This window comes from Panthera pardus, unplaced genomic scaffold, assembly GCF_024362965.1.
Source record: "Panthera pardus isolate Hobbes unplaced genomic scaffold, ASM2436296v1 HiC_scaffold_21, whole genome shotgun sequence".
Taxonomy (NCBI): Eukaryota; Metazoa; Chordata; class Mammalia; order Carnivora; family Felidae; genus Panthera; species Panthera pardus.
This window is the reverse complement of record NW_026526777.1, coordinates 50,660,262-50,667,947: the sequence shown is the minus strand read 5'-3', so window position 1 is coordinate 50,667,947 and position 7,686 is coordinate 50,660,262.

Sequence of the window (7,686 nt, the reverse complement as noted above, 5' to 3'; positions counted from 1 at the left end):
AAAAACCTTATTAGAACATAACGGGAGGCGCCTCGGTGGCTCAGTCGGTTAAGTGGCCGACTTCGGCTCAGGTCATGATTTCGCGGTCCGTGAGTTCGAGCCCCACGTCGGGCTCTGTGCTGACAGCTCAGAGCCTGGAGCCTGTTTCAGATTCTGTGTCTCCCTCTCTCTGCCCCTCCCCTGTGCATGCTCTGTCTCTCTCTGTCTCAAAAATAAATAAAAGTTAAAAAAGAAAAAAGAACATAACGGAACCTTGACATTTCGGCCTCCATGCAAATGAACAAAAGCAACATAAGAGGTGCCATGCTGAGTCATAAGAACACTGATTCTGGGCACCAGACTGAGCACCACTCTCACCAGATGTTTTTCAGGAGGCTGATGAATTTTCACAAATTCAAAATTTAGGCATGACCTGATCCTTCTACCAATTGTGAATGATCTTACTTAGTTTTTCTCATATCCTGTAACCTATTGTATAGATTCTTACGGTTTGGTTATAATTTCTAAATTTTCTTTAAAAATTTTAATGTTTATTTTAGAGAGTGAGAGAGAGAGAGGGATTGTGAGCAGGGGAGGGGCAGAGAGAGAGAGGGAGACACAAAATCTGAAGCAGGCTTCAGGCTCTGAGCCGCCAGCACAGAGCCTGACGTGGGGCTCGAACCTATGAACCCTGAGTTCATGACCTGAGCCAAAGTTGGACGCACAACTGACTGAGCCACCCAGGTGTCCCCCCTACCCCACTTTTCTTTTTAAACTTTAAAAAAAATCTTTATTTATTTTTGAGACAGAGACAGAGTGTGAGCAGGGGAGGAATATGGAGAGAGGGTCAGCCTCTGTTTCATTGCAGTTGAGGCTCATCACCAAAAAGAATGTTTTGACAAAATAAGACTTAAAAAAAGAGGCATAAAATTATTTTTTCACAGCGTTCTTCATAGGTTGAAACTGTTTCAAGGAAATTTTGGACTTTGCATAAAATCTTAGGTGTGGCTGGGACCAAAAAGGAAGCTCTGTGGGAATATGGTGACAAGGATGACAACAGAGAGCCTTTTCCTCTCATGTGTGTCTGCGGTGGGTTTTGCCCATTTCAGACTGTCCCCACTGGTCAGGTATACTTCTGCATCCCATCAAAGGGATCCTTATTCTGTGTACAAACCTTTGTTGAACTCTTAATATGTATTAAGCATTGCTGAAGAGACAACAATGAATGAGAATATGGGGGCTGTGGAGTCTGACCAGCTTGGTCCTGATCTTGTTTTACCAGCTCTGCAACCATTGGCTAGATATTCATGATATTCACTAAACTTCGGTTTCTTTACCAATAAAATGGAGAGAATAAAAAAAAATACATCTCCAAGGATTAAGCGAGATAGTGCCAGTAAAACATTGAGCATAGTGTTTGGGCTTGGAAGGTTCAGTAGCTGTTAGCAAATATTCTCATCATTAACTGAGGCAGAGAGACCCATAGATGTTAACAGAGCAGGAATGTTCTTTGGGGATGCAAGGTAAGGAATGGTTAGTTCTGACCAGGTTAATGGGGATGGCTTTTCAGAGAAGGGGACACTTGAGCTGCCCTAAAGGATGAGTGGGAGTTTGATAGTTGGAAACTGTACAAGGGCTTTCTGGTTGGATGGGTCAGCAATACAGTCCATACGTGGTCTCCTCCAGAAGGATACGATCGCTCCAACTTGTAAAAGATAAAAAGCCCCAGCTCACAATGGGAGCGACCATGGTAGGACAATTAAGCTGCATCCTGTTCGTGGACTTCCTGATGAACCTAAACAGGTTTCTCAGACCGGCGACTCATCAGGAGAACAAACGACATGTACCTATTGCATAAACCCAGTGCTTTAGGTTTATTTTTATCTTGTTTCCGTAACCCCTCTTTGTTCCATTATTAATACCCAATGTACTGGGCAAGACAGACTTAAATGTGATAAACTCCACTGTGGCTTTTTGCACTTCCTATACATTTTTGTGGCCAAGAGAGTGAGTTCCTCTTCACCCCACCTTTCTTTGTTCCTCCTGGAAAAGTGGTCTTCACTACAGCACGGAGTAGTGGCCACTTCTGCACTTTGTTCCATAGGAGATACACAGCCGGAATTAGTATTTACTGAGCATTACACTGAGCACTTTATTTTATTTTATTTTTTAATTTTTTAATGTTTATTTATTTTGAGACAGAGAGAGACAGAGCCCAAGTGGGGGAGGGGCAGAGAGCGATGGGGACACAGAATCTGAAACAGGCTCCAGGCTCTGAGCTGTCAGCACGGAACCCGATGCAGGGCTTGCGAACCGCAAGATCACGACCTGAGCCGAAGTCGGATGCTTAACCGACTGAGCCACCCAGGTGCCCCAACACTGGGCACTTTAAAGGTGTTTTCTCATTTAGTCCTCAAAACAATCCTCTGAAGGTGACATTGTTTTCCCATTTTATGGATGAGACTCAGAGTGGTGAAGCCACTGGCCTGTGTCAGCCAGCCTGAATGTGAGGGGCTCTTCTCTTGGTGGCTTTCTCTTGGGCTCGCCCGCATCATTAGACAATATGTTCTTGGGACACTCAGATGGGGAAGAGCAGCTCTGTGGGGGAAGGCAGAGCCCTAAAGCAGTTGCTTTCCTCAGATCTCCCTCAAGCTCAGGTGCGTGGCTATCAAACGTTTCATCACAAATGCTGACAAGATTCCCCTTTTTGTCCTTTGAAGTCAAGTAGAGAGAGCTATATTCTCTCCTGCCTGCTTTCACATATCTGAGAAAAGTTTAATCATTAACACTCTTATCCTCATTCCTTACCATGGCCCGGTCTCTCATTCAGGCTATGTTTTTTAAGGCAAAACAGTTTCCAATGGTAAGCTTTGCTGTTTGTTTGTTTGTTTGTTTGTTTGTTTATGTATGTATGTATATATTTGTGTGTGTGGGGGGGGGGGGGAGAGAGAGAGAGAGAGAGAGCGGCGTTAGTAGGTTCCACACTCAGAACTCAGCACAGAGCCTGACCCTGGGCTTGATCTTACAACCCTGAGATCATGACCCGAGCCAAAATCAAGAGCAGGACATTCAACCGACTGAGTCACCCAGGATCCCCTAAGCTTTGGTGTTGAAGGATGGCGGGACAAAGAAAATCAAGTGACCGTGTGACTATATCCAGGAATCTGATTGGCTCTCAAAGGTCCCTAAAGGTAAACCACTTTTCTTTGTTCTTTTCTTTTCTTTTCTCAGGTACTGAATGTTGATTACTGTCATTGTCACTTTCACTTTATTTTACTTAAAAAAAAAATCTGTTACCAACCTCTTCAAATTCCTGTTCTTCTGTGATTTCTGGCATGAATGAAACTTGTTCAGACACTTAAAAATTAATAAATTGAACTCACTTCACTGTGAGCAATTCACCTACAATCCCTGCTCAGCAGTTCCATCCCTACCAAGTTCCCAGATTTATAGAGACCCTTCCTTGACTTTCCTCATGAACCAGAAGAAGATTTCCATTAGTTAAAATGCTTTTTTCCTCATTAAGAAGCCAACACTGCAATAGCATTTTCCCCATTCTTCCCCTGCCTGTTTGCTTTGACTGGTGGTGGGATTAATTGGGCCATGATCAATCTCCTAAAAGACAGCAAATTGGGAATGGCAGGTGGAAGGAGGAAAGCATGAATATTAATTAGCTAAGATTCCAAACAGAAGCCTTTTAATTATATTAAAACGCACAGGCCTGCAGGCAGTGAGATAGTTCCTGTTGTAAATCTGCCGGCAGGCCATTACCTCCGCAATGTCAATGCCTTTTAATGACTGAATATATACATTTCAAGTGGGGGAGAGAAAAATACTTTCCTGTTTATAAATATTAAAAGGAAAACTATCAAATGAGGGGATATCTGTGACAGCTCCTCTCAGGCTGGAGGTGTTTGGGGAAGGCGGGGAAGGCAGTCTCCCTAGACCGCTCATCCCAGGCTGTGAAACCAAAGCCTGTGGCACATACGGGGACAGATGCAATTAGAAACAGGTGACTGGGAGCCAGGGTGAGCCAGAAGGCCCCACTTCTCTGGAGGTCAGCGAGTGAGGCATGTAAGAAAGTTACATGAACTTTTCAGGTCACTTCAGAACCATTTGCCGCAGGAAACAAGGAAGTCAGGGGCCTTTGGTACTTGTTAACATGAAGAAAGCATTTGAAGACTGAAGGGTGACCCACCCCTGTGGGGGAAGGGGCTATCAACTGAGAAGTGTTAGAATCCCAGGGCCGTAAAGAAATGAAATTTAAGAAAGCAGATGTCAGCAGATCTAGAATTCCCCTGGGAATATCCGTAGAGGAGGTCAGAAGGGACTACAGACACAATGGTAGTGAAAACAGGAGTGTGGAATGAGAAGGCGGGCTGATGACCTCATAGCTAAGCATGGATTACCTCAGAGACTCAGAGGCCTTCAGCAGAGTGTAGTGACCCACTAGCCCTCAGTTTCAGAGAACTAGAAACAGGCCAGAGGAGAGCAGCGGGTCATCCAGAATGCTGGTTAGTAGGGAGGGGAGTCATCTCAGAATGCTGGTTAGTAAGGAGATGCTGCTTATTTACCCGTCTACTCACCCGCCTGCCTCTCCATCTGCCCACCTACCTCCTTACCTGTCTGAAATGTACCATTTCCTTCTAGGAAATACTTGTACATATTACATAATCTGAGGATTCTCATCTACATGGCTGTAATAATTCAACCCAAATGCAGAACATCTATAAGGTCCATCCTAATTTTTGGTGATGTCAACAGAAAGACTGTAGAGCCTTTGTGGAATTACCCTTGATTTTGGAAAGCTGGATAGGTGAAAAAAAAAAAAAAAAGAAACTCACCAGAAGATGCCCAAAAACATGTGGGCCTTGAAGTTTGGCATTGGCCAACTTTGACAGGAAGCTAAGCAAAAGATAATTTTTTTGAGTGCAATTAAAAAATAACTCTATGCATTTGAAATCCAATCAAGGGTACTTAGGATTTTGAAAAGCTTTAGGTGGGCTTTTCAAAGAAAAAGTCAGAAATTTTTATTATATGTTTATGAGCCTATGTGTGGGGGAGTGTCCATGTAACGGGTTGATGAAGGCAACTCCTCAGTTGGTCTCATCAGGCAGTGGGACAGCATTCCCAAAATGGGACACACATCTCACAGACACCTGCCTTTAGTACAGTAGGAACTCAGGAGAGAATGTAGATGACTTCCTACTGGAAAAGCCATTCAGAGATTAAGTCAAGAAAGAAGTAGAAGGGGTGCCCGTGTGGCTCAGTCGGTTAAGCATGTGACTCTTGGTTTTGCCTTGGGTCATGATTCTCATGGATCCTGAGTTCGAGCCCTGCATTGGGCTCTGCACTGACAGTGAGGAAACTGCTTGGGATGCTCTATCTCCCCCTCTCTCTGCCCCTCCCTTCCTCAAAAAAAAAAAAAAAAAAAAAGAATAGGAAAGAGCTGCTGTTGCAACGATGTAAATGTTCACACACCTTATTCTAGAGAGCAGAGGTCAGGTAGGCTCAAAGTTTCTTTGAGATGCATTCAATTCAGCCGTGTGACTATGAGACGTAATAATATAACTTGTTTGGTAACATTGAGGAGAAGGAAGAGGATGGTGAATGTCACATAGTAGTAATTCGGTTCAGTGTAGACTCGATACTTTCTATGTGGCAGGGGATTGTGATCTAATGGTGCAAAGCCGAAGAAGACACAGTGATTTACAGGCTGCTGTTCTCAAGAGACACACGAACAAGTAACTTCAACACACTGCTGTAAGTGCAATAGTGGGGGTGTGCACAGGGAATGAAGGAGCGCAGAGAACAGTGCCTGCCTCATCTGAGGGGTGGGGAGAGGCTTTTAGATAAGATAGAGTCCGGGTCGGATGGGTGAAGAAGAGGGTGGACGATGGAGGGAGACAGGAAGGGGAAAGGACGTGACCTTCAGACCTAGCAGCGGGAGCAGTGGCAGAGAGGTGCACAGTGTGGGGCCCGGAGTGCTTCTCCTATTCTACGTGATTTTTCTCATTGGAGGAGAACCTATTTTGCCGTTCCTGCCTCCAGATGAAAGTCCATGTCCGTGTGAGTTAGAAATTTGCCTTTCTATGGGATGATGATAGGAAGAACTAATCACAGAGCAATCAGCAACCCACCATTCACTGTTCTGAGTTGCTCCTGTGTTTCCACCCGGAAGATTATCTGCTGATAATCTCCAGAAAATGGAAATACCGTGAATGTCCACCACCTGCCTCCATAAGGAATTGCAATTAATCAACATAAACCAAACATGGTAATTTATCACAAACTCCCTGCACTTGCTGATAGTGTCCTTTTGTTTTTAATATTCATAACCAGTCAGTGAAACTAAAAGTCAGTAGTTGGCTGGAAGCTACAACGGAAAGAAACTTTCTTATTGTCCCTTCAGTTGTTATCAAGTATTCTCGACTGTGTTTCTTCTGTAAGGTGAGTGGGGAGCAGAGCAGTTTGAATGGCGAAGCTTGGACCTGGGAAAGACTTAACCTTCTCTCTGGGTTAATTTGCGTAAACATTAACTGTCCTTGGGTCCCGTTCTTAGCAGGTGGCCAAGGTCAAAGTCTTAATTGCTGATAGTGGGGACTGGAGGAAAAGTTACGCCTTTGCAGCATGAGCAGCTTTATCCTTTCTCTAGACAGGGGACAAGGTGGATTTAGAAATGTAATACTTCTCTTCTTCCTCTTCAACTAATTCCATCTCCTATCTTTTTTCTGTTTTTCTTTTTCCCTACGTCTCTTGCTGGTCTTAGGTCTAGACACAGGCTGGTCAGAGACTGTACCATGATGGGGATTTGTTTTTTTGGTGGGGGGTAGGGGGTGGATTTTTCACCCTCTTTAGCTTCCCAGAACTAAAAGAAAACTCTGGAAGTACACCAGTTCGGTTGAGTTCAGGAACTTGACTCATCGGGAATTTTTCTAAAGTAGCTGAGGTTCAAGCAGCTAAGCCACACTTTCAGAGAGCAGAATTGCCATGCTGAGTTGGAGTTGGGGAGCTTCCAGTGATTTCCGGCTATCACAACACTTTGAAGATCTTGTCTTCTCTGTGCCAATGCTGGATAAGTAGTAGAGATATTTCATAGTTAACCCCTTATCAAAGATGGCACATGCATATCTTTCTGATTAAGGTGAACTCAGTTTTTTGAGTAAGTCAATGAAATGAAATCTTCAAAAGAACACACAAGTCCTGTGATAAATGGGCTGGTCATAGAAGGGAGTGTGGGTGACTGAAAGGCAAGGGAGTTGGGGGAGAAAGAGACTGCTTGGCAGGGGAAGGATTAATTCAGTAGGCTGGTCCTGTTACCAGACTCTTCCTGGACTTGTTTCTAAGGATTAGGGAGCTGCCAGTAGAAATCGACCAAGTGGTTCTCATACAGACTGTGCAAGAGGTTGGAATTAGAGGGTGCTCTGAGATTTAATATAAGGAAGCACAGAACTGGAGTGTGTGTGTGTGTGTGTGTGTGTGTGTGTGTGTGTGTGTGTGTGTGTGAGTCAGAGAGAGAGAGAGAGAGTGTGGGGTGATGTGGTAAGTAAGTGACTACAACTTTCTTCCTTTGCCATCCTGTCCTTCCCAACAAGAGGTGGAGCATATTTTCCCTCCTTTTGGACTTTACCAATAGAATGTGACAGAGATAGTGCTGTGAGGCCAGGCCTTAAAAGATCTATGGCTTTTTCTTTCACCTTTCTTGGA